This window comes from Geotrypetes seraphini, chromosome 9, assembly GCF_902459505.1.
Source record: "Geotrypetes seraphini chromosome 9, aGeoSer1.1, whole genome shotgun sequence".
In the NCBI taxonomy this organism is placed as follows: Eukaryota; Metazoa; Chordata; class Amphibia; order Gymnophiona; family Dermophiidae; genus Geotrypetes; species Geotrypetes seraphini.
Window position 1 is genome coordinate 157,095,946 of NC_047092.1, and position 27,877 is coordinate 157,123,822.

Below are 27,877 nucleotides of genomic sequence, written 5' to 3' on the forward strand. Positions count from 1 at the left end.
AGCTGTCACGTAGCGTATGTCTGAGGGAGATAAAAGGAAGGCAAACTAATTAGGAAAAATAAACATCACATAAGAATCGACGTTTGATACGGTAGAAGAACATTTGTACAGTTGACGTTGCTGGGACGTCAGCAAGGAGATGATGCCTTTCGGACTTTCGTCTCTGACGTTCCCGTTTCGAATGCCTTGTTTGGTGCGTTTTCCTACGTTTTATGAATGAAGGAGGATTCGTTTGGAGACTGGGGACCAGGGCTCTCTTGGGGAGACGGAGGACCTGAGGTGCTCGGCGGTGACTCCTGTGCCCGCTAGACCTATGAGAGGCGCGTCATGTTGTTATGGCAACGGAAGCACTTCCTAGAAATTAACACCGAGTAGATAGAATAACGGTGCAGATCCAGCTGAACTGTTACTTCGGGGAGTGGGTCCCAGACGCTACCGGTTCAGGTCAGAAATACTGTAGACTGAAAGCTGTTTGTTGCTCTTTGGAGATAGATTAATTCCCAAGAGAGACCAAAAAGAGGAGACGAGAAGGCCAATGCGACAAACTCCTACTGGTCTAGAGAATTAATCTCTTTCTCAAACAAAACAGAATTTTGCAGGTCTGTAAGAAACTTGCAAATAAAGACTTGCATAGCAGACTGGGAAATCACAGACTAGAGTGACTGTAAAGGGGATGGGACTTTTGTATACTGCCTTTTTTTGTGGTTTAACATATACAGCTAATTATTTTGTACCTGGGGCAATGAAGGATTAGGTGACTTGACTATGGTCACAAGAAGCAGTGCTGGGATTGATTCCACAACCTCAGGGTACTGCAAGGTGCTGAAAAGGAAGGCAAAGAGAGACCTTGAAAAGAAGATTGCACTGGAGGCAAAAACAAATAGTAAAAACTTTTTAGTGTATATTTAAAAGCAAGAAGCCAGGAAAAGAATCAGTTGGACCTGACCGAAGGGTAAAAGAGGTGCTCGGGGAAGACAAAGGCATAGCAAAGAGTAAATCCCCTTTGTAAAAAGCCACATGACAAAAGCCCTGAAGCCCTTTAAATCCCTATGGGCTTCCGGGCAGTTACCACAGTGGCCTGCACTATCGGGCTTTGTAAAAGATGGCATAAATGAATTCTTTTTGCTTTGGTCTTTACTGAGGAAGATGGGAGGGGAGGGGAGATACCGGATTCAATGCTGTTAAGTCAGAGAAACTGAAACAAATCTCTAATACTGGAAGATGTAATGGGGCAGTTTGACAAATTGAACAGTAGCAAATCGCCTGGACCGGATAGTATACATCACAGAGTACTGATAGAATTGAAAACTGAACTTTGCAGAGCTATTGTTAGTAATTTTGTAATTTAACTTTAAAATCCAGCATGGTACTGGAAGACTGGAGGGTAATGCCAGTTTTTAAAAAGGGTTCCTAAGGTGATCTGTAAAGTTATAGACTGGTGAGTCAGATATTGGTGCCAGGTAAAATGGTAGACTATTATAATAACAAACATGTACATAAGCATGGATTAATGAGATAAAGCCAACATGGATTTAGTTGGGAAATCTTGCCTCCCAAATCTACTACATTTCTTCAAAGGGATGAATAAACATATGGATAAAGGTAAGATATTGTGTATTTGGATTTTCAAAAAACATTTGCCAAAGTGCCTCAAGAAAGACTTCTGAGGAAATTAGAAAGTAATGGAATAGAAGGAAATGTCCTATTATGGATTAAGAACTGGTTAAAAGATAGAAAAGAGAGTAGGGTTTAATGGTCAATATTGTCAATGGAGAAGGGTAGATAGTGGGGTTCCCCAGTGGTCTGTGCTGGGACCACTGCTTTTTATCATATTTATCAATGATCTAGAGATGGGAAAAAACTAGTGAGATAACTAAGGACCCTTTATAAAAAGCTGTGCTAGTGATGCTTCTACAGTAAATGCACCAAAGCCCATAGTAATTGAATGGGCTTTAGTGCATTTACCATGGCAGCATCGCTATTGCAGCTTTGTAAAAGACCCCCTAAATTTGCTGATGACACAGTTGTTCAAAGTTGTTAAATCGCATGAGTTTTGTAAAAATTGCAAGAGGACCTTGCAAAACTGGGAGACTGGGCATCAAAATAACAGATGACATTTAGGCCCTCTCTTACTAAGCTTTGGTACAGGTTTCTATTGTGGCCTAGGGCCCTAAATGCTTCGACACTGCTATGACACTCACAGGCATTCTATCAGCATCAGAGTATTTACCACTCTGGGCTGCGGAAGAAACCTCTACCATGGCTTAGTAAAAGGTGGGGGGGAGGGTTAATGTGAACAAGTGCAAAGTGATGCATGTGGGGAAGAGGAACTTGAACTATAGCTATGTGATGCAGGATTCCATTTTAGGAGTCACTGCCCTGGAAAAAGTTCTAGGTGTCATTATTGAGGAAACTCTCAGCTCAGTGTGTGGCGGCGGCAGCTAAGAAAGCAAATAGAATGTTAGGAATTATCAGGAAAACAAAGATGAGAATGTTATAATACCCTTGTATCACTCCATGGTGCAGTTGCTCCTCAAATACTGTGTGCATCTGAAAAAAATGTACTGTAGTGGAATTAGAAAAAGTACAAAGAAGGGCAAAGAAAATGATAAAAGGGATGGAATGACTTCCGTATGAGGAAATGTTAGAATGGCTAGGGCTATTCGGTCTGGAGAAGAAATGGCTCAGGGGAGATATGATAGAGGACTATAAAATATAGAGCAGAATGAAACAAGTAGATGTGAATTTTTTGTTTTCTCTTTCCAAAAATACTAGGACTTGGGGGCTTGCAATGAAGCTACTAAGTAGGAGATTTAAAACAAACCAGAGAAAATATTTCTTCATCCAACGTGTAATTAAACTCTGGAATTTGTTGACAGAGAATGTGGTGAATGCAGTTAGCTTAGCAAGGTTTAGAAAAGTTTTGGATAATTTCCTAAAATAATAGTCCATAAGCCATTATTAAGATGTACTTGGAGCATTTTACTGCTTATTCCTTGAACTAGACCTTTTAGCCCGTTACATTCGTTACAGTAACGGGTGTTAGAATAGCCCCACCTATACCCTGACACTGACTCTGACCCCACCCATGCCCCGCCTCTATCATGCCCGGACCCTGCCTCCCACTGATCACAGTCCCACCACCTCAACTTTCACCATTTCCTTTGTACCCTTTTGGCCCTCCTGACAGGGTCTTTACTTACCCGAGGCAGCAGCAGCAGTCCTGACGTACCAACCTTTCCTCCCTCAGTGCCCCAAAGCAGTAGTGGTCCTACCATTTCCATCTCTCCCTTTCCCCCTTTCACACCCTCTACCATCTCTCTCTGACCCTGTTTCACCTCTTTTGCCATCTTTCCCTTTCCTGTCCCCCTCTGTCCTTCCCCAAGACCATCTCTCTCTCCTGCCCCCTCCACACTTCCTGAAGTCTATCTCTCCCTATCCCCTGCCATCTCTCTTGGTCCCCCTAGTAGCCCCTCTGTCCTTCTCATCCATCTGTCTCTGTCTCACTCTCCTCACCTCCTGCCTCTGCGGAGCTCTCGCAGCTCCTCCTCGTCTGCAATAAAATGGTAGATAGAGTTTAACAGACAGCGGATAGAGGGGTCATCACTCTGGTTAAGGCTCCCTAAGGCATCTTGTTTAATTGTTAAAGGGAATCAGTGACCTCTGGAATCAGTCCAGGATGGAAGCAGCATCTGGTGCTAAAAGTGGCATAGTATCAGTGTGCCAACTAAGGCAGTCTGGCTCCTTAGCAATTTGGGTACTGGGGACCTGAGCAAAATAATGCACTGGCTTGGAAGCTAGTGGCACACCTGCTGGCTGTGCCACATGAGCTGAGTCCGTAAGATAGGCTTTCCACATCAGCCAAACATATTCCGGGGAAAAGCCACACACCGGGGCCCGAAGATGGGTCCCAACGGACTGCAAATGCCTTCTGCAAGAAGTCCACAGAGTAAGCATGTCTGCATTTTGTGTTGCCATCAAAAACAGGTGGGATTTTCTGCCATCTTCTGCCATGGCCTGCAGCCGCCGACAGCCTCCGCGTCCGACATCCGCCTCGGGGGATTCTCGCACATGCGCATTCCTACCTGCGGTGCCCTACAGCGCATGGAAAATGGGAGCACGCAGGTGGGAGTGCGCATGCGCGCTTAGGGCTTTATTATATTAGATAAGCAGCATAAAATCTGTTGTACTCTTTGGGATCTTGCCAGGTACTTGTGACCTGGGCTGAACTCTTGGAAACAGATACTGGGCTTGATGGACCTTCGGTCTGTCCCAGTATGTCAACTCTTATGTTCTTTTTTTAAATTTTTTTTAAATTTTAAAATTTATTGTATTTAAACATAAAGATTTCAAGTGGATTACAAGATCTGAGGCAACATGGATTTACTAAAGATAAATCGTGCCAAATGGGAATCTAATTAAATTCTTTGACTGGGTGACCAGAGAATTGGATCAAGGACAACAAAGCCTCTGACACGGTTCCTTATAGGAGGCTCTTAAACAAACTCCATGGGCTGAAATTAGGGCCCAAAGACATGAACTGGATTAGAAGCTGGTTGACGGACAGACGCCAGAGGGTGGTGGTTAATGGAATTCGCTCGGAGGAGGGAAAGGTGACTAGTGGAGTGCCTCAGTGATTGATGCTAAGACCAATTATGTTTAATATGTTTGTGAGCGACATTAATGAAGGGTTAGAAGGTAAGGTTAGCCTTTTTGTGGATAATACCAAGATTTGTAACAGAGTGGGCACCTTGGAGGGAGTGGAAAACATGAAAATGGATCTGCAAAAGTTAAAAGAATGGTCTAACATCTGGCAACTAAAATTCAATGCGAAGATGTGCAGAGTGATGCATTTGGGGGATAGAAATTTGAGGGAATCGTATGTGCTAGGAGGTGAGAGGCTGATAAGCACTAATGGAGAGAGGGACCTTGGGGTGATTGTGTCTGAGGATCTAAAGACATCTTAAATAGTGTGATAAGGCAGTGGCTGTAGTCAGAAGGATGCTAGGCTGTATAGAAAGAAGAATAACCAGCAGAAGAAGAAAGGTGTTGATGCACCTGTATAGGTTGTTGGTGAGGCCGCACTTGGAGAATTGTGTTCAGTTTTGGAGGCTATATCTGGTGAAGGATATAAAAAGACTTGAAACAATCCAGAGGAAAGCGACAAAATTGATAAGGGGTTTGAACCAAAAGAAATATAAAAAGAGACTGAAAGGCCTAAATATGTATACTCTGGAGGAGAGGAGGGACAGGGGAGATATGATACAGACATTTAAATACTTGAAAGGTATTAATATAGAACCAAATCTTTTCCAGAGAAGAGAAAATGGTAAAACTAGAGGGCATAATTTGAGGTTGCAGGGAGGAAGACTTAGGAGCAATGTTAGGAAATTCTTTTTCATGGAGAGGGGTGGTAGATGCCTGGAATGCCCTCCTGAGGGAAATGATGGAGAGAAAAACGGTAATGGAATTTAAAAAAGCATGGGATAAATATAGAGGATCTCTATTTAGAAAATGAAGAATGTAAATTAAAGAGCTTAGGCCAGTACTGGACAGATTTGCACAGTCTATGTCCCATGTGTGGTGATTTGGTGTAGGATGGGCTGGGGAGGGCATCAATGGGAACTCCACTAACTTGGAACATGAGAATGTTACTGGACAGACTTTATGGTAGATATCCTGCAAACAGGATGGTTGGATAGGCTGGAGTGAGCTTGGACAGCAACTTCAGCATTTAGAACCTAGGACAATACCAGGTGGACTTTACAGTCTATGACCCAGAAATATCAAAGAAGAGACAAGTTAGTTTAATCATGTATTTTTAATGGGTATAACTAATGGGCAGACTGGATGGACCGTTCAGGTCTTTATCTGCCGTCATTTACTATGTTACTAAGTTGTCCTCTAGAACAGTGGTTCCCAACCCTGTCCTGGAGGACCAACAGGCCAATCGGGTTTTCAGGCTAGCCCTAATGAATATGCATGAGAGAGATTTGCATATAATGGAAGTGACAGGCATGCAAATCTACTCCATGCACATTCATTAAGGCTAGACTGAAAACCCGATTAGCCTGGTGGTCCTCCAGAACAGGGTTGGGAACCACTGCTCTAGAACATAAGAATTGCACTTGAAAAAGTTTACAACTCTTATGTTCAAGTTCAACTCTTAAGTTCTAGAGGATAACTACTAAAATGGCTGGTCTTTATCACAGAGCATAATGGGTCACTTAAAAATCTAAACATGTATACCCTGGAAGACATGCGGGAAAGGGGAGATATGACGGAGACTTTTAAATGCTTCCAAGGTATAAATATTTGGGATTCAGGCTTTCTCAATGGAAGTAAGGCTCTGAAACAGAATGAGGGTGGAAAGGGCCAGACTCAGAACATTTTAAGGAAATATTTCTTTAAGGAAAGGGTAGCCTTGTAGTAGAGTATGAAAGAACAAGACAAGCGTCAAGGTTCTCTGATGGAGAAGAAAGGGTTATAGAAACTGGTCTGTTGGTTTGAATGAACAGACTGGATAGCCCTTTTTCTGCCATTTACTGCGTTTCTATGTTGTACTCTGATAGTCAGAAGGCAGAGAGCAGATCACATTTGTGTAGGTTCTCATTCAGTGGCAGCCTACAAAATTAGAAGAAAGAAGAGTTGGTGTCAGCTCTTGTGGGTCAGAAGGAGGAAGCTGCTTCTTTCATCACTCAGCTGAGAAGGCAGCAATAGATTAACAGGTGGGAGATGGGTAAAGCCTGGTGGGATTTGACCTGGTGGGACAGGGAGGGGGAGGAGAGTGTTGTGCTCAGCTTGGGAAAGAAGAGAGAGGGTAAGAGCATATATGTACATGTGAGAGAGAATGAGGGGAGAGTAAGTGCAATCTCCCCTGGCAAATCCAGGCTAATTGGAGTTGAGTGCTAAGGAAAGTTTTCATTCTTCCACCTTTTGCCAAACTGTTTTACCCTATGCCCCCACCCTTTCCTCCAGATTAAAAGATGCATATCTGGAAAGTTTCAAAAGTGGACTGTAAGACTTAGAGAAATAGTATGTCAGCCATCAAGCAATGGTTGGATAACCCTCTGCCCCTCTCAATTTTTAAATTGTAAAAGCCATATTTTATTTTTTGTAGTCAGAGCTGATGAAGTCTGCAGCAGAGGAATTTGTACTTGAACAATATTACTAGAGAAGAAACAGGCATCATGCAATAATTTATATCTGTTTTGAATAAAAGGCTAAAAGTTGCTGAGTGGCATGATATTGTCACCATATTAATGATAATTGCAGATTGCTGTGCACCACTATTAAATGTCCTGCCCTTTGGTTCAGGACATCTTATATAATTAGGAAATTATCTAGTGGCAGAGCAAGCTACCCTGTGATCTGTTGCTTTAGTGAAATATTATACCCTTTAAAAGGGGTTTATTTTGTCAGCTTTCTCCTCATTTACAAACAGTAAAAAAAAAAATCTAAATACTGTACTTGTAAAATTTGTTTGACAAACTATTTTCATTTCATACAACTCTATCCATCCATCGTGAAAATACTTTAAAAACATATAAAATAATGTAAAATGTGTGCTGTGAGATCTTCCATAATGATAAAATGTTCCTTTTAATAAATATCAAAATTAGAAATTTTCCTCTTGTGTATAGATATAAGTCTGGAGAGAGGGATTAATTAAGTTTCATTAAAGTGTTGCTCCTTTCATCATTGCCAATTTCTATCTGTCTGTCTTTTTATATGCATGGTTTGGGGTCTTTCTCCATCAACTGATTTGACTGAAGTTCACTAGTAGGTCTCCTGATGTGAGAGCTTTCTTTCCAAATTTCAGCCAGTGTGGTTGAAGAAGAGAACATAAGAATAGCCTTATTGGGTCAGACCAATGGTCTGACCCAGTAGCCCATCAAGCCCAGTAGCCCAGTCTCACGGTGGCCAATCTAGGTCACTAGTACCTGGCCAAAACCCAAGGTGTAGCAATATTCCATGCTACCAATACAGGGCAAGCAGTTGCTTCTCCATGTCTTTCTCAATGATGGACTATGGACTTTTCCTCCACGAACTTGTCCAAACCTTTCTTAAAACCAGCTACACTATCCGCTCTTCACATCTCTGGCAACGTGTTCCAGAGCTTAACTATTTTCTGAGTGAAAAAAAATTTCCTCCTATTGGTTTTAAGAGTATTTCCCTGTAACGTCATGGAGTGTCCCCCTACCCTTTGTTTAATATCTGGCTTATAGAACATAAATCCAGGATTAATATGGGTAACCTGGAAGCCCCGCTGGCGCAACACTGGCGGGAGAAGAGACATAAAATTTCTGATATTAGGTGGAGGGTCATAGATGAGGTTCGTGCTGGGTGGGAGGGTGGAAATTATAAAGAACAATTAAATTTTAAAGAACAGAAATGGATTTATGTTTTAAATTCAGTGAAACCAATGGGGTTAAATGCGGAGATTGAGTGGATGACATTAATTTAATGAATGGATGACTGTGTCAGCTGATAGGCTGACCCATGTGTGAGTAACATTGAGGATGACGTTAGTACGTTGTAAGATCACGTGTATATCACAAAAAAGCCATGGCTATGTTTCCTGGTCTAAGTTGCCTGACGCGAGGAACATGAGACTGCTGATCTAAAGATATCTTTTCTAAATAGTAATGTATGCTTAGAATTGCTGAATGGTGGTAGTAAGAATGCTATTAATACTACTGTTGTATATTTGCAGGGGGATTTCCTTGATACAGCCTTTTATAGGTGAAACATAGCTGCTATGTTGGAGTGATAACCCCCCATCCGCGTAAATTAAGATGAGTATAGTTTTACTCAAAGTATTTTTTCTCCTTTACACTATTTAAAGAAAGTATATTTAAAACATATCTATTAAGGACAAAAAATTGAGACCAATGACAATTTTGGTGCTGATATGTTGTATGTGAAAAAGTTTTATACTCATACTGGCTGCACCGCCAAGGCTTCCTGATTGTGATGTGTGTGATTCTAGCCTTAAGAATGAATATTACTGAAAGTTTATAGTCAGAAGTTACTTGTTTATACAAGGCAGGCAGTAGTTGGGTGCACTCCAGAGGGATAGGGGGAAGAGAAAGGCCTTTACTACCGTGATCCCTAAGAGATGAAGAGCAGATGTTAAGGGTAAAGTCTCAGAGATTTCCCAGCTGGTTGGTGTAGAGACACATTGTCCAGGCATGCTGTCTGGCATAAAGGTGTACAAAAGAAGAGATAAAGGGGGATTTTAAAAAAGCACTGCAACAAAAGCATCTCTATGGATGACTCTTTGTTCTATTCTCTTACATAAAGCTCCAAAGTTTACTTGTAAACCAATATATAGTTTCCAGAAGGTTTACCAGATAAACCTGTAACTGAAAAATGTTTCTTGTTGACTGACTAAATATGTCTGACCACATTCATCGAAATGGGACAATTTATTATCCCATGACAAGCAGGCAGCATATTCTCTACATGTGGGTGACGTCACCGATGGAGCCTCCTAGCGGATGTTTTCGCAAGCAGACTTGCTTGAAGACCTTCAAGCTTGCGATTGGCCCACGCATGTGCGCGTGCCCCTCCCGCTCGGTCTAGGGCATGCGTCTCTTCAGCGTGTCCTCAGTTCTCTGTTTTCCGTGGAGCCAGAAGCACTGCTCCCTTTCTTTGCACGATATTGTTGTCCCTCTTGCACCGCGGCTTGTTTGGTTAGTTTATTTTGAGTTGCTGTGCTCGCGTCTGTATTTTTCTTCTTTTTGTTGTTTTTCAGTTTGTATCCTTTTGACCAGGTTCCCGGTCTTCCTCCGGCCGCCTGGGCTCGCGGGGCCGCAGCCGTCTCTTTTCTTATGTCCCGGCCTTGTTCCAGGTTTAAAAACTGTACTAAGTGCAACCGGGTTATCTCCATCACCGACCCTCATCGTTGCTGTGTGGAGTGCCTGGGTGCAGAGCACCACGCTGAATCGTGCCCCCTTAGTGCGACTTTGCAACCGCGGGCTCTTTGTAGGAGGGTGGCCAAGATTCTCCAACTCTTTGGCCCCATAGATCCTGTGGGACAGGCCTCGAGCTCGGCCTCGGCTTCCTCGTTGGGCGCTTCGGCCTCGAAGTCCCCGTCGGCCTTGAAGGCTCCGGCCTCGGCCCCTCCTGTTACTCCGGCCTCGGGTAAGTCTCCTCTTTCCTCCTCAGGTGTTCCGGCAAAGAAGCCTCCCTCCGAGTCTCATGTCAGTGCCGCCTTGTTGGCATCTTCGAGACATTACTCTAAGCGTGCCTCCTCACGTAGGGAATACTCTTCCTCGAGGTCGCCCCCGAAGGAGCTCACTGCTGCACCTAAGACCCAACCTCTTTGATCTCGGTGCCTATGTTCAAGAACATGCTTAAGGCTATTCTTACCATGCAGCTTTCCTCGGTGTTGAGCCAACTGGTCCCGACTTCGACGTCTCTGACCTCGGTCTGGACCCAGTCTCAGTCTGACCAGCCTGAGCGTCCCCTCGTTTCTCAAGGCCCTGCCCGCAAAACTTGCCGGGTTCCCTCGAGCGATTCTTAAGGCCTGGTAGACTCTAGAAACTTCCCCTTCTGCCTGAATGCCCAGCGCTGCTCTTGATGCTCATAGGCTCCCTGCGCTAAAAACCTCTATTACGGTTTAGTAAAAGGGGACCATAGTGTAAAATATAGACAGCAGATATAAATTCAGATACATTTTGATCACTAAATTTAAAATAAAATCATTTTTCCTACCTTGTCTGGTGATTTCATGAGTCTCTGGTTGCACTTTCTTCTTCTGACTGTGCATCCAATCTTTCTTCCCTTCTTTTAGCCTGTATGCTTCCTCTCCTCCTGACCTCATTCCCCCCCCCAAAGTTTTCTTCCTCTCTCCCTGCCCTCTCTTTCTTTCTCTCTTCATGCCCCCTTTCTTTTTTTCTGTTTCTCTTCTTTCCTTCTGTCTCCCTGCCTGCCCTCTTTCTTCCTCCCTGCCCTCCGCTGGCCAGAACTTCCTCTCCGACGGCAGAATTGACGACGGGGAGAGGAAGGCTGATCGGCCCAAGATCGACCTATTGGGAGAAATGCTGCCGGGTCCTGCCTTTGAGGAAACAGAAAGTAGGCAGGACCTGGCAGCAAGAAGAGCAAATTGCAAGCTTCACTGACCTGTCTCCCGCTTTAGCCCGTGAACAGGGCTCTAACATGTGCGTGCCGGCTTCCCTTCTCTCCCCCCCCCCCCCCCCCCCACGACATAACTTCCGGTTTCAGAGGGAAGAGAAGGGAAGCTGGTACAAGCACACATTAGCCCCCGGAGCATAAGTTCTCCAAGCCGGTTTTTTTTTTTTTTAAATGTTGAGCAGCGGCGGCAGCATCAGAATTCAGGAGCGGGCCAGTCAGGAGGGGAAAAAAGAGAAGGGAAGAAGGGAACCCACTCTGCGATCGACTGGGGTCGCCTGAGCGAGCAACCTGTCGATCGCGATCGACGTATTGGGCACCCCTGTTTTATACCGTCCTCCCAGGGGAGCTCAGAACGGTTTACATGCATTTATTCAGGTACAGAGAGGGAAAAAGCAATTAATAAATCCCAATAAATATCTGCACAATATCAACCTGTGAATTATTTTTCTCTTTTCTGTGTTTCTTGCTTCTCTTTCTTTATTTTTCTGACATTAATCTTTCTCTCTTTTCTCTTCTTTGCTTGTTAACAACTTAGCAGAGCTTATGTGTAAAAGGCCCGGTGTATCAAGTTATTGTCAATAAATAGGGAAAGGTATCTTAAAAATGAAAATGTTCAAAAAAGAGTACTATCACTAAGGGATTTACACATGCAAGTACTGCCACATTTATTGTATTTACTTATTTTATTGGTATTTCTTAACCACCTTATGAAGAGATTCATCCAAAGCAGTGCACAGCAGGTACAGCTGATTGTAATGCCAGTTCAGTTTATGCTTGTCTGACTTTTAAAATTTTGAAGTCATCTTTGTCTATCTATACTCCTTTCTGACATCATTAGAAAATGACAGAATTCTGAACTTAACATCTAATTGCTCTTTACAGCTTTGTTGGATTTGTAAAATCTAAAGAGAGCATCAGATGCACACAGCGAAAACATAGTAACTGAATCTTATACAAAATAACAAAACTTTCAAGGTTCAACTGGGAATTCCAATCATAAGTTTACAGTTAGTGATTCAGGGACAATCAAAGAATATAAAGGAGATTTTATACCCAGGAGGAACAGATGTTAATAAAGCTTTTGGTACCTGAATACCTTTATACTGGTGCTTTCACAATTTATATTTAACTGTGACATATACCATGAAGGTCATTTTAAAAATCTTGCATAGTATTTAGATGAAAAATGCCCTATGCATCTAAGAGGGGAAATTAACAACATTCTTTTTAGATGTGTTATTTTACTGATAACCCAGTTATTAGTAATTAGGTCTCATGATATAAAATGGGACCTGTGGAACAAGAATAAGAGTTAGTGGTAATGATAGCTCAGATTGATAGTTGGTGCAGTGGACTGTAGAGAAGGGGACCCAGGCCCATATCCCACTCGTTGTGGTGAAACAAGTGAGTGCCACAAAACAAGAGAATACTACTGAACCCAAATACATGTATAGGTGATACCTGCAGGTATAAGGGCTATCAGCAGCGTAGTAAGGGGGCGGTCCGTCCCAGGCAGACTTCCTAAGGGCATGGAACCCCTCCTGCTCTCCCCTCCCCCCCCACTCTTATCCTTGCCGTGCACACTCATCCTTGCCTTCCACCATACCTTTTTTTAGTTACCCAATGCGAGGTTGCTGCCTGCATCAGCATCAGCACTCTCAGGCATCACTTCTAGGACTCGCACCTAGGATGTGATGTCAAAAGGTGAGCGGACACCGACATGGGCATGCTGCTCATGCCGGAAAAGTTTAAAAGGTGGGCATTAGATTGGCGAGCTTGAGTAATTGTCATATGATACTGAATCCTCAAGCCAGTCTGTTGGGCTTGCATTCTGAGAAGCTTTTTAAGTGGCAAACTCGGTTATTTCATTTGGGCTTCTCTGCAGCTAAATGTCTTGTTGCATCTCAGTGGAAGTGGTCTCATGCCCCTACTTTGGAGACATGGTTAAGTTGGCTGCAACACATTATACATTTGGAATGTGTGACTGATAAGAGAAAAGAACACTGTAATCGTCATTATAAAGATTAGCAACTGATACTGACTCATGTATGCTCCTAATTGGTTGAAGGGTGGCGGGTAGGGAGTGGGATTTGCTGTGTCTAATTTTGAATATGAATATTTTCTTTTTATATTTGGTATGGTATTTTTGGAGTATGGGGGGAGGGTTTGAGAGATATGGTTGTTATAGAAGGGTTTTGTCTTTACTTATTTCTTAGCTATATAAGATATTGATGCTGTGTTTACTCACTGGTTGTTTCATTTCTGTGTTTATATGGCAAAATTCTCAATAAAAATTTAAAGAAAAAAAAAGTATGGGGAAAGGGAAGGGGCAGATGCTTGGCAGGGGAGGGGCACCACCGTCCTGGGTGCCGATCACCCTTACTTCGCCACTGAGGGCTATTGTAGTGGTGTACAGTTGGTTACACTACATTTTTTGCTATTCCTAGAGGGCTCACCATACAATATAAGGAAGTTATGGTGTGATGTGTACCTGGGATCTTTTATATTCACTGCAGTGCCCCTTATGCTGCCCCACTATTGTTTTGGGATATCTGCGTGGCCAGTCTAAGACTGCTGACCTCCAGACATCCCACTGACTTGAATTGTGTGTTTTCCCGTGGATGCTTGTTTAAAAAATGCTCGAAGAAGCAATTACACTGAGCATAAAAATGTCTAAAATAGGGCAATTCTCAAATGAAAAAGATAGACATTTTTCTTGTTCAAAATTAGCCATGTTTGCCACTGGTTTTTGCCCTTTAAAAAAAAAAAAAAAATGTCCAAAATCAGGTTTGGACATCATATCAAAAATGCCCCACCACATATATCAGTGTGGCACAGTAGTTACAGCTATAGCCTCAGTTCAAATCCCATGCTGCTCCTTGTGACTCTGGGCAAGTCACTTAATCCTCCATTGAGTGTGAGCTCACCAAGACAGATGGGGGAAAATGCTTGAGTGCCTAAATGTAAACCACTTAGGCTATAAGTGGTATATAAATACTTAAAAAAATAAATAAAATAAACCTGCACAGAGTGCCAGATTCAACTATGGCCTCTTTATTGGGCAGATTGGATGGACACAAGCCAGTTTATTTTAACATAGGGTCCCATTTTATGCAATGAGACACTGTGCTGATAACCTGACTTAATAGTGCCCCAGGTTGATAATTTCTCTCCTAAGTTCCTTTCTAGGAGTAAATTGAAAACATTTTGTTTGTCATACTGTCTCAGTCACTATTTGTTTCCTTGCAGATAGAGGAATTAACCATAGTGCCTGTAAAAGGAAATTTTAATAAATTCAGCAAATATTACCAACAAAGCTCCAGAGCAGCCAGATCTAAGTAACCCATATAGCCCATATAAAATGGCGTTTTAGCAAAAAATAAAAACCATGCCTTTCGCTTGATTTTGTTATAATAGCATCCAAGGTTAAATGAATAACATAATGTCCATACAAATTTAGCTGACCAGACAACAACAAATCAAGAAATGTTACACCATGTTTTGTTTTCATTAACCCCTTGCATTACAATAATTTATAAAACCCCTGAGAGATTATTGTATTTGTTTCCCTAAAAAGGAAAGCTGAGAGGTCATGGATCAGAAGCAGAGGTCAAAATCTTTTTATGGTTTGTTGTTGTTTTTTTTTTCTTAAAAAGTTTGAATAATCAGTGCCTTTTAAAATTCAATCTATTATTTATCAACTGAAATTGAATCTTTGGCAAAATTCTCTGTGGACTAATCTGTGCAGAGTCTAAAAATTTAGCAGTTATAAATAAAACTGTGTAATTGACATAAATTCTACTGTGATGTTTGATAATATTATTGATAAAGTCACTAAAGATACTTGAGGAAGATAGTCAGATACAGTGGTCACATTTATGTTTATGGATAAAAATGTTTCCCATATGACAGCATAGTCCTGTGATGGTTCAGAGTGGCCTTTCTACTCATGTTAGTTTACTATTTTAGAAGCTCTATTCATGTTTTGTATGTCTGTAAACCAACATTTAGACATCCATATTGCATGGACATCCAAATACCAATTTTATAAATCAAGAATATGGATGCCTCAAACTGCTGTACATCCATTTGGCAAGGGAAGTAGTCTTGGCATGGTTTAAGCAGGACTAGGGAGGAGCCAAAAGATGGATATCTAGTTCTAAATGCAGGAGGGAAAGGCTCATCCATGTTCAAAAAGATGGACATATGGGCTTAGCATGTCCAGATTGCAGAAAGGTGCTACAATTAAGCAATGGAGTAAAGAAAGTCACAGTAAGTACTTTTTTGTCTCTGGAGGATTCACAATTGTAAAAAAAAAAAAAAAAAAAAAAAAGGGGACTTAAACCAGCAAGCTTTGATCCTCTGCCCTGGTTCACAGCAGGCTGCTCTGACCATTAAGCTACTCCTTTACATGGACAGCTGTGTGTTCATTTTATAATATGCAGCTATTATAACCAAGCAAAACTTCAAAGGTGCTGTTGTCAGTGCATAAGAAATATCCACAGCACACTACTATTACTTTCACAACATTTAAGCCTTTGTTTTCAGATCTTCAGAAGTGCTCCTCTTAGATTTAATTTTTTTTCCATAAGCCTTATTGCACTAATTTCATCATGCAATCTTGAGACTTTTTTCTTCACTGTTATAACTGTTATTCTATAATACAACTCGCATACTTTTGTTTAAAAAATCAATGCAATGATTGGGGGAGATGTAGTGTTTTAGGGGTATTAGGGGTAGAGGTGCTACTACTGTACCTTGTGGATAGGGGGAGTCATTTGAGCAAGTGGGCTCCCAGTATTGGGGGCAAGGTTGGATGGGGCTGTCTGCCTATTGATCAAGGGGCTCACTTGTTTCTTGCATTCTCGACCATGCCTGGGTATTATTCCCGGGTAGTGTTGTACATCATTTTGATTGGTTCTTTGATGTGTTCTAAGATGTTTGAAAACTCAATAAAAATTTTAAATATTAATAAATCAATGCAATAAATGTTATGCAAAAATCGTAACTTTTGACTCTGAGTCTGGTGGGGACCGGTGCTTCTGAAATGTTTCGCCTTGCAGCTTTTTCAAGGAACTCCTCTATGAACAAAACCCATAATTAATTCTCTGACTTCCAAAAATCAAAAAGGCATACTCTTCAAACATTCAAATCTTGCCCCAATTCACCACGTCTGTCCATCCCAGTCTGTTTCCCCATCCAAGATGGTTGCAGTATTTCTTGCTCATCTTTTAGCCCTCCCCCTGGAAATGACAGATGATTCAATTTAGCCAATCACTACAGCAAAGACATCCATTCTATCTCTTGATTCAAACCTAAAGATGTGACCATTTTCAAAGTATAAATCTATTTCTGCTCTTTAAAATTGAACATTTTTTCATAATTTCCACTCTCCCTTCCTTCACTCATATCATCAGTGATCCTCCATTGTATTACATCAATATTATGCTTTAAAGTTTTCCAAAAGTGAACCAAAGCAGCATGTAGTACTTCAGTCAAAATTTGAGACTTGTGCTTATTTAACCTGTCCAACATAAATCAACTGGCAAGGGCAAATAATTATATAAACCACATTCTGACTTTTACTTGAGATATTCTTCTTCACCATAATGGTAATATTGCTGTCTGGTGAAGTCCACTTGAGTTTCGCTCCTGACACTAGTTTTCATTTTTGCTCTTACCGACATCTCTACAGCGCGTCTACCAAAGTGCACATAAGCACTGTGCTACATTCAAGCCAGACTCTTGATAAAGGCACTGCCAATGTTAAGTCTATTGAGCCATTGCGGCTTATTCATCAATAAAGTGATTTTTTTGAACAATACACCCATGGCTTGTCTATTGACATCCTGTCCTCACGACTCCCTCATTGTGTGGAAGTCCACTTAGGCCCATATTCTGTAAATGGTGCAGTTTGCAGAGTTGCAGCTACATGAAAGATAGGCACCGGAAATGTAACCCAGGGTTTTAAAGGCCTCATTTCCAGCACCTACCTTTCATGAGAATCGCGCCTATGGAAGTGCCATCAAGCCCAGTAGCCCATTCTCACGGTGGCTAATCCAGGTCACTAGCCAAAACCCAAGGAGTGGTAATATTCCAAGGTACCGATCCAGGGCAAGCAGTGGCTTCCCCCATGTCTTTCTCAATAACAGGCTATGGACTTTTTCTCCAGAACATTGTCCAAACCTTTCTTAAAACCAGCTATGCTATCCACTCTTACCACCACCTCTAGCAATGCATTCCAGAGCTTAACTATTCTCTGAGTGAAAAAAAATTTCCTCTTGTAAATTTTCCCTTTAACTTCATCGAGTGTCCCCTAGTCTTTGTAATTTTTGACGGAGTGAAAAATCGATCCACTTGTGCCTGTTCTACTCTACTCAGGATTTTGTAGACTTCAATCATATTTCCCCTCAGCCGTCTACGCCTACAGTGGCATTAGGCATCATAAGGTGCCTCTGTAGGCGGGATAACAGTGGCCTTTTTAATTGGTGCAGCCAATTAGTGTGCCGATTATACCAATTAAGTTAGGTGGAGGTAGGGCGCCTACCAGCACCTAACTTTGGCCTCTGTTTTTAGAATTGGGCCCTGAGTACCTTCAATTGTTTTATCACATCACTGACACTTACCACATCCCTTATGCTGCTTTTGGGTTGTATCCTCACAGTATGGTCCATATTGATATTTCACCAAAAGTACCCCAATATTTCTACCCCTTTGATATGCTATCATTCAAAACTCTTCAAACATTGTAGGAAATAGCTGTAAAATATGCCAATGTCTCTTCATAGACCATATTAATAATTTAGACTGTGAATAATAAGGTAAAATACAAGTCAATTTGTCATTCACATCCTGATGCAGTTTCTTAAGTAACAATTCTCGATTAGCATATCTTGCTCTCAGGTATGCACTACATATGGTCAATTGGGAATAATTTCTCTGTAAAAAATCTTGATCTAAGAATCTTAGATTGATGTTGAAAATTCTCCAAAGTAGAGCAAAATTGATGCAATCTCAAAAATGTGCTTATTGGTAAACTTCAATACATAAGGATAAAAACTATAAAATTGTAATAAAGTGTTCCTCTCCACAGGCTTGCGATGTAATGTGGTTCTCAACCACCTCTGTTGCTTTCTATCTGAAACTGCAATGGTTACCGGTGGAGTCTAGAGTGATGTTCAAGTTTTCATGCATCTGTTACAAAGTAGCTTTTGGTCTCTCACCAGGTTATTTACTTTCTCATTTTTCTTGGAATCAGTTCTTCATGTGGAGATTCTCTGGCCCCGTGTTCCCTCTGTTAGGAGGTCCGAGGCTTATATTTTTTCCTCCTGATGAAGCAATTTGTGGTGAAGAGGAAATTTTGGATATTTGTTCGTTGCACATTGAGGATATCTTGTCACATGGTTTTTCACTGTTAAGTTTCAGCAGTTTTCTTTTTGGGGACTCACTTTTACTTTATTGTTGGATTGGAACCAGCGGTATAAACTTGGAGTACAGTTTTTTTCATTGCAAGATCTTCAGCACCTGCATCACCATTTGAATATATATATTCCTTCATCTAGTGAAGATACAGTGTTGGATTCTGGACTCTACATTCTTTGTTTGAATGTTGATATCATCTAAATTCAGCTAAATACCATCTGCAATTTATTTTTTTGCTTTTGTAAGTTGGCTACTATAGTCCAGATTTACATATTTATATTCAACAAGTAATAAATAGGTTGGTAGGCAGGTGAGTGCAATGATGTAGAATCATTACATCTTTATTCTACAAACCCGCTGGTTTTGAATAAGATAATACACTGAGCACTCAAATTCAAATTTTATTTTATTTAATTAAGTATTATATTATTGAATTCACTTTTTTAGATATCATTCTAATAAAAACACACAGAGTACAGCTATTTACATCAGTGGCGTACCTAGGGTATGTGGCACCTGGGGCCCATAATTTTTTGACACACTCCCCATGTAAAAAAATAATTTTTGTAATAACCATGAAACTGAATAAATGGTCATAATAGAAACAGGCAGTGAAAATTTTCTTTTATTGAACCTCATATATGTAACCATTATTCCAAACATACCATAACATAACATAAATTATGTCTGAATTGTCATGACATCAGAAGTACATATGGAGTAGTTGCAGGTGAGAATTGTCATGATATCAGAAGTACGTATGGAGTAGTTGCAGGTGATGCTTGGGACAGTTCTGATTGTGTTAGTTCGGTTTTATGTGTTTTTTGAATAGAAGGGTTTTTATTTCTTTTTTGAAGGTTTTGTAGTTTGTGGTCGAGGTCAATAGGTTGTAGAGTTGGGGGTCGAGTGTTGCAGCTCTAATGGCTAGGAGGTTGTCGAACTGTTTTTTTTCTTTTGACTTTTTGGTTGGAGGGTGTGTGAATGGTGCGTGAGTTCTCCTATGTCTGGTTGAGGTGGATTGAATTATTTAGCTGAAAAAATTAGTTGCCCCCCCATTCCACACACATTAATTCTTTTCCATTTTTGTTCCCATTATAAAAAACACTGATAAGTTCTCAGAAAAAAAATACATTAAAATAAGAAGTGAAAACAAAGGCCCCTACAGATGAGAACATAACATAAGAATAACCTAACTGGGTCAGACAAATGGTCCATCATGCCCAGTAACCCATTCTCATGGAAGCCAATCCAGGTCACTAGTACCTGGTCAAAACCCAAAGAGTAGCAACATTCCATGCTACCGATCCAGGACAAGCAGATGTTTCCCCCATGTCTTAATAACAGACTATGGACTTTTCCTCCAGGAATTTGTCCAAACCTTTCTTAAAACCAGCTACGCTATCTGCTTTTACCATAACTTCTGGCCACTTCATTTTTAAGCTGAGATCTTTCCTTTCAAACAGAGACTTTGCTAGATGTCAAATACAGCACAAGGTAACTTCACACGGATTTAGCTGTGCAGGAAATGTGAATCTCCTCATACACCCACCATATAGTGCAAAAATGTGCAAAGATCTGGTATTTTCTTTCGATCAGTACATAGACTAATGCCACACAAGCAGCGCTGTTACAAACATATTCTGTAGGTCAGTGCTAAGGTTAACAAAGTTTCCTTCCTTGGACCATAAGGAGATACTGACAAACCACTGGAAGAGATCCCAAAACAACTACCCAGGAACAACACCCAAAGACCCACTCAGTGTGTGAACCAGTTGAGTGGAGTGGACTAACTGGGGGGTGGAAATGGGCCCGGAGTTTGCTCAGCAGAATTTCCCAGATCACCTCTTCCTCTCAACACATTGACACGCTGCCACCACCACCACTAGGAACACCTCACCGGGTAGGCTAGCAATGCTATAAACTTTGTAAAACACATTATTATATTTTCTTATAAAGCACATATTTTAATTGAACTCTCTGACATCTTCAGCCTTGCCATTCACAAAAATAGAAGGAAGAAAAGTTCCCATTTCCTGCTGTCTCATGTCCCCGGCATATACAATATTTTTCTTCTGCAGACCCTTCAAAAGTCTGACCAAATCCTTGTTTCACTTGCATTATAAAGTACTGAGGATGCCATCTCTCCCCAATCCCAGGTCCTAAAGTCTAAGACAGTAACGCAAACTAGTGCTGCCCGATTCAGGAAAAAAAAAAATTCGATTCGATTCAGCTGATTGAATTGGTTTTTCGATTTGATTTTCCTGCCCAATTGGGTGGTTCTTTTCAAACATCCTGGTGAGTTTATTTTATAGCTTTTTCACCCCCCTTTGGCTTCTCCTAACCACACCAGCGCTGTGGTGTAAATAAAATAAAGAAACAAAAATAACTTTTCCTCTCTCTGTTAAATCCTAGCTCACGTTTGTGGTCTAACACCAGCTCTGGCAGGATACACATTTCAAATCTGACATATTGTAATCACAAAACAGAAAATAAAATTAGTTTTTCTACCTTTTGTTGTCTGGTTATTTTTCAAATCTTGTTGGTCCAAGGCTCTGGTTGTCTTCTGATAACTTGCTTGCCAGGGTCTCCTTCTTTCTTCTTTCTCCGTGCTAACCATCCATCTGCCATCTCTGTCCTCCCCTTCTGTTTGCCTTCCCTCCCCCGGATGTCTGGCATCTTTCCTTTTTTTTGTCTCCCTCCACAGATCCACCTTTTCTTAACTACCCGTTCTCCTTCCCCACCACCCCTGGATCCACCATCTCTCCCTTTCTTTTCACAACTACCCTCCTAACCAGTATCTTTATCCCCCCCTCCACACCATCCCTTGTGTCCAACTTCTCTCCCTTTCTGTTCCTTCCCTCCCTAAAACCCATGTCCGTCATCTCTCTCTCTCTCCTCTATTTTCAGACCCATTATTTCTTCCCACCCAAAGTCCGGCATATGCACATCTCTTTGAACCCCTCCCCCTTCCCTCCGTATACTTCTACACCAGGGTCCCCCCTCCTCTGAAGGCCTGTCCCCCCTTAAAGGTCTGCAACCCACCCCTGAAGGCCTGCCCCCCCCTTGAAGGCCTGCCTGCCTGTCCCCCTTGAAGGCCTGTCCCCCTCCCCTTGAAGGCCTGCACCCCCCCTTGTAGGCCTGCCTGCCTGTTCCCCTTGAAGGCCTGCACCCCCCTTGAAGGCCTGTGCCCTCCCTTGAAGGCCTGTTCCCCTGAAGGCTTGCACCCCCCCCCCGACGGCCTGTCACCCCCCTCCCGAAGGCCTGCCTGTCCCCCCTTGAAGGCCTGTCCCCCCCCCCCCCGAAGGCCTGCACAACCCCGAAGGTTTGTCCCCCTTTTGAAGGTTTGCCTGCCTGTTCTCCATGAAGGCCTGTCTCCCTGAAGGCCTGTCTCCCCCCCTCCACAAGGTCTGCCTGCCTGCCTGCCCCACCCTAAAGGCCTGCTGTCCCCCTCCCCCACTACCCCGAAGGACCGCTCGCCCCCCCCCCCACCACCACGAAGCACTGCTCATTCCCCCGGCCTCCCCGCTTCATTTCCCTGGGGAAACAGCCTGCAGCAAGATCGTGCGATGCCAGCAATCTTTGCTTGCTTCGGCTGTTTCCTCCGCCGCGGTCCCACCCCTCCTCTGATGTCAGAGGAGGGGCGGGACCGTGGCGGAAGAAACAGCCGAAGCAGGCAAAGATCGCTAGCATCGCGATCTTGCTGCAGGCTGTTTCCAGATGCGACACCCGGCGCAGGGGGGGGAGAACCGGACCGGACCGGGAGTACCCCCTCAGGGCTTGGCACCCGGGCGGACCTCCCCCCCATGCTTCCCCCTTGGTACGCCACTGATTTACATATCCTTCTGTAAAATCCTGTCACTATAAGAAGTTCCTTGATAGAACTTTTTCTTTTCAGGCTGCCAAATTGAATACATGGCTCGGTGAAATGATGCTAGAAGCTGCTTCTTATTTAGATTTTAGGAAATTGTTAAAGACTCAATTATTTAATAAGTTGGTATCTTAACGCTTCTCTCAATTTTTAATTATGTTTATTTTATCCCTTTGTATTTTTATCTACATGGTCTGCTTTTTATTCTGACGCATTATTGAAATGTATGCATTGTCTGTTGTTGTATTTTTACCAGGATACTTTTTATGGAATTGTATGCATTATTTTCTGTGCTGTGAGCTGCTTAGAACCTCCCTGGTATGGCGGCATATAAATAAATTATTATGATTATTATTAATGGTCATGTCCAAAAATTTGAATTGTGTAATGTCATACATAGGACAACAAAAACTGCAAATGAGGATCAAAAATATTTAGCCATTGGCTAAACTTCAGTAAAGACTGTTCCGTGCCTGTCCCCCCAAAGAATTACATCATCCAGATGAAGATTTTGCTGAAGGGTACAGCGATGATGCTTCAAAATCAGCCATATACAATGTTGCCATTAATAGAGCCAAAGTGGCGCCATTCCCTGGATTTGCTGATAAAAATGTCCAGAAAACTCGATTTTGATTAATGACCAAGTCTGCCAATTGACACAGAAAAATTGTAGATATACGAGGTTGTCCCTCTCTTACTTGCAAACATTGTTTAAAGATGTTCAAAGCCCCTTGTTGGGGAATGTTGGTATATAGGGAAGTGACATCCAAAGTTGCCAACCATACAAACTCAGGTAAGCTCCCTAAATCCTCAAAAATATGCAACAAATGAGAAGAATCCTTCAGATAGGATCCAATCTTAACAGTCTCTGGTTGTAAAAAATGATCCACAAACTGGTTTAAAGGTTCCAGCACTGATCATCTAGTCTAGTGGATACTATTGATTGGCCCAGTGGAGTTTGAACATTCTTAAGGATCTTAAGTCCGAAATAAATTTTTAGAGCAGAAATGGATGTTTGGAAAACAGAGAATTAAATATGGGTTTTGTTCATAGGGGCTTGAAAAAGCTGTGAGGCAAAGTATGTCAGAAGCACCGGTCCCAGCCCAACGCTGAGTCAAAAGTTAATTTTTGTACATAAAGTTTCTTGTATTGATTTTTTTTAACAAAAATATCTGAGCTATATTATAGAGTAACAGTTATAACAGTGAAGAGAAAAGCCTTGAGAATGCATGATGAAGTTAGTGCAATAAGACTTATAATGGGCCCTTTTGGGGACAAGAACAAATGAGATCTCCATAGCAGATGTATACCCCTGATTTTTTAGAGGGCCTAAGAGATTTACCCCCTCTTCTACGAAACCATGCTAGCGGTTTTTAGCGCAGAGAGCTGCACTAAATGGTCCATACTGCTCCCGATTCTCTTAGGAACTCATTGAGCATCGGGAGCAGCACAGGCCATTCAGCGCGGCTCTCTGCACTAAAAAACGCTAGTGCGGTTTCGTAGAAAAGGGGGTTAGTATTTTGATTTCTTGAATAAACTAATATACTGTTGGTGCTTTAGTCAAGAGCTAGTATAAATACAAAGCGGAAGTGCTGATCTCCAGGTAGATCATCTACGAAATGAGAAAAAGTAGGAAAAGGAAGATACCTACCTGTGAACGATTCAAGAGGGGAGGACAAGAAATGGGACTGTAGGGGAGACTACCAGTTCTATTTATGACTTGTTTGTTGCATGAAGAATGAACTGTATATTTCTTTCTTTCTTTCTTCGGGGGGTGTTATTAAAATAATACTATTTTGTCCCTTTGCTTTTTGTCATTATTTTTACTTCAGTTTGGACCCCGAGTTCAGTGTCCCAAGAACCCCTGTTGGTAACCTGTTCTGCTGTGTTTTATTGTACCCTAGCTGATCACCTGGCATTGCCCGGATATTTATTTATTTATCCCAGTCTTCTGGTATCAGATCAGTTTTTACATATCAACCCTTCCCACCTCCACAGTATTTTTCCCCAGATAGTAAGTCATGTGTGTACCAAATTTGGTTGAAATTTATTTATTTTATTTTATTTCTTATATACCGCTATACCGTGAGGTTCAAAGCGGTTTACAATGAAGATAGATTAAAGATACATTAAAATAAAATAAATAAAAATGGTACTTTGCATTTCCCTAGCTGTCCCGAAGGCTCACAATCTAGCTATATCAATCTATATCTTTGGGCGGGTCTGGTAGAGTCAGGACTCGAGGAGTTATAAGATAGTGGGATTAAGGGAGGAAGGATGCCGTGAATGATCTTAAAAGCCAGGCATCAACATAACCCTAGAGCTTTTCGGTCCTTGCACAAAACACAGTTTTTGATAGAAAAATTAAGAAGTTTGAAAAACATTTTTTATTATAGTTACTTCATATTGGCTTTGATGTTGGCAGATTAAATCTGCCGTGTGATTAGCTAAATAAGGCTGATTTTTAAAATCACACTCATTGTAATACAAATCAAATATATCTACTGCTGATCTTAATTTTATTTCCTATAGCATGATCAAGGTATGGTCTGCGTACTTGGATTACTCTGCCTTCAGTTGTTTGCATCCGAGGTGTGCTGGGCATCGGGACAGCAGGTAAGGCATTCGTGATCAAGTTTTAAAGCAATATTAAATCTCTCCATGCGTTTCAGCAAGCCCGAAAACTATAGGCTAGACACTAAAATATGTTGTTTTTGATCATTTCTACAAGTCACCCCCTTCCCACCCCTACAGTATTTTCCCCAGATAGTAAGTCATATGTATACCAAGTTTGGTTGAAATCTGTCCATGTATTTCAGAGTTATGCTGGAACACACACACAGATACATCCGATTTTATATACTGTAGATTTTCCCTGCTTTAAAGTGACAGGCACCACAGTATAAATTATTTTGTAGGCAGCTCTGGGGCTCCCCTCATTCCTAATTATAGGCTGGGGTTACACTAGTTAGATCAGTAAAATTTGTTCTAAGGAAGAATTTGTGACACTGCAAGGAACCATTGAACAGTCCATTTGCGTCTGAATTTCCTGAGCTACTTGCTTGATTCAAACATCAGTATACAACAACAGGAACTTCATCTAATTGGAAATTCAAATACTGAAAAACAATAAAAAAGAATAAAAGAATGAACACAGCAATTCTCATTGATCAAGTCAGAATTTACTGCAAGCTGTGAGTAAAGACCTTATTTTGCTAATTGCCTTCTCTGCAAATCAATAATGTATGATGCTTTAACATCACATATAAATTGTGTCCCTGCACACACCTATTTCACTTAATAATTTAAAACAAAACATGTGTGTAGGGTCTATTGTTCTAATTTTATTTTTGAAGAAATAAAACTGCCAGTGATGTTAAACAAGAAGACTAGTCTTTTTTTATTTTTTAGCTTGCTCTGCAAAGGAAAGAAAGCATATGAGATTTTTCCATGGATATGTATGTGTGTGCCCACTATAACTTTTGTGTTTAGTGTCAAAATTCACACTATATTTTCAGCATATGCAAAGGGTCTCTGATAGGGTTTATTTACTTATCTATTTTGTATTCACATTTAGGTATGTTCCAAAATTGATTCTTCATGGAGTTTCTTGGGGATTTTCTTACAGGCTTTTTAAATGCAATACGGTGAAAAAAAGACTAGTGTTTAATTGATTATGGCTGTGGTATAACACAAGTAACAAGATGTAATTTAATTAAAACTTTGCAAACTGTTACTTAGAACTTTCACATCTATTTCTTTATGTAGTCTAATCATTATTAACGGGTAGTAATTGTAGTCATCCGGTGTGGGCGTGGGTTCCAGCTATGGCCGATTAATTCTTTAAAAGAACACAATCTTAATAAGAGTCTAATGATTTATGACATTCTGGTGACAATCAAACACCATCACCTCTACATCATACTGGAATAAAGAAGCTGTACCCAGAGGGACTTTATCCGTTTCTGAGAAAAATCTACCACTGTGAGTATTTATGTCATACGTACTCAATAAAGTATATCTCAGAAAACAGGACGAGTACGGTATCTGCATTTGAATCAGCATGGAGGGTTTAACTCGCTTAAAGTATGGTATATAATCTGGGATTTGATTATATAAAATCAGCAAAGTGTACCTCTTCATTTTTAGACATCCTGGATATTCTTTAAAAAAAATAATTGAGATAAAAACATTAATTTAAAGAGTTAATGTGTGCTATGTTGGCTGGTAAAAATCAGAAATTAAAACCAAAAGAGTTAATGTTGTTTGGAGTGACACCACTTAAACTTTGACATCATTTGTAATTGGAGTTATCTCATCAGTCAGCAATATTAAAAGCAGTCATGAGGAAAGAAAAAAAAAAATCAGCAATTTCTGCTGTATTCTACCAAGAAGAGATCCACCGATGGTACGCCAACTAGGGAAAAAAGACTTCCACACAAAATGCTCATTTCCAGAACAATGACTTACCAAATACTGTACACAAGTTAAAATACTCATACATACCGGTAGATTGCTTCCTCCAAAAAAATGCAGGCAGTCTGCTTGTGAAGTTTTGCCTGGTGACCCAAAGAAAAAAAATCTAGGGACCTTTCTACTCCTACAAGGTGTTAAGCTTTAACATATAAGCAATGCACATCTACCTATTCCACTCTATTCAGTATTTTATAGCGCTCTATCATATCTCCCCTCAGTCGTCTCTTCTCCAAGCTGAAGAGCCCTAGCTTGTTTAGCCTTTCCTCATAGGGAAGTTGTCCCATCCTTTTTATCATTTTCAGTGCCCTTCTTTGTACCTTTTCTAATTCTGCTATATCTTTTATGTGATGCGATGACCAGAATTGTACACAGGAGTCAAGGTGCAATCATACTATTGAGTGATACAAAGGCATTATAATATTCTCATGTTTCTTTTCCATTCCTTTCCTAATAATTCCTAACATTCTATTTGCTTTTTTAGCCATTGGTGTACACTGAGCAGAGGGTTTCAATGTATCATCAATGAAATCATCTGTGCGGTGACTTCAAATGTGGAACCTTGCATTACGTAACTATAGTTTGGATTTCTCTTTCCCACATACATCACTTTGCACTTGATCACATGAAATGTCATCTGCCATTTGGGTGCTCAGTCTCGTAAGGTCCTCTTGCAATTTTTTGCAATCCTCTTGTGATTTAACAACTTTGTGTCACCACATTTATTCTGGGTTTTAATAAACAGGATGCCCAGTGCTATACTCGGAGAGAGCCTCCAGGAAAGAAACTTGGGAGTACTTGTAGACAAGTCAATGAAACTGTCCACGCAATGCGTGGCGGCATTGAAAAGGGCAAACAAAATGCTAGGAATGATTAAGAAGGGGATCACAAACAGATCTGAAAAGGTTATACTGCTATACTGGGCCATGGTACGCCCCCACCTGAAATACTGTGTCCAACACTGGTCACTGT

The 27,877-nt window shown here is 41.2% G+C and overlaps 1 long non-coding RNA gene across 1 annotated transcript; it reads left to right on the top strand.

The window, feature by feature from the left end:
- Positions 1 to 76: 76 nt before the first annotated feature.
- LOC117366852 lies at positions 77 to 26,134 on the top strand. The gene is made up of 3 exons (XR_004540656.1): positions 77 to 444; positions 24,965 to 25,048; positions 26,010 to 26,134. It is a non-coding gene; the product is annotated as an uncharacterized LOC117366852 (long non-coding RNA).
- Positions 26,135 to 27,877: the final 1,743 nt, after the last annotated feature.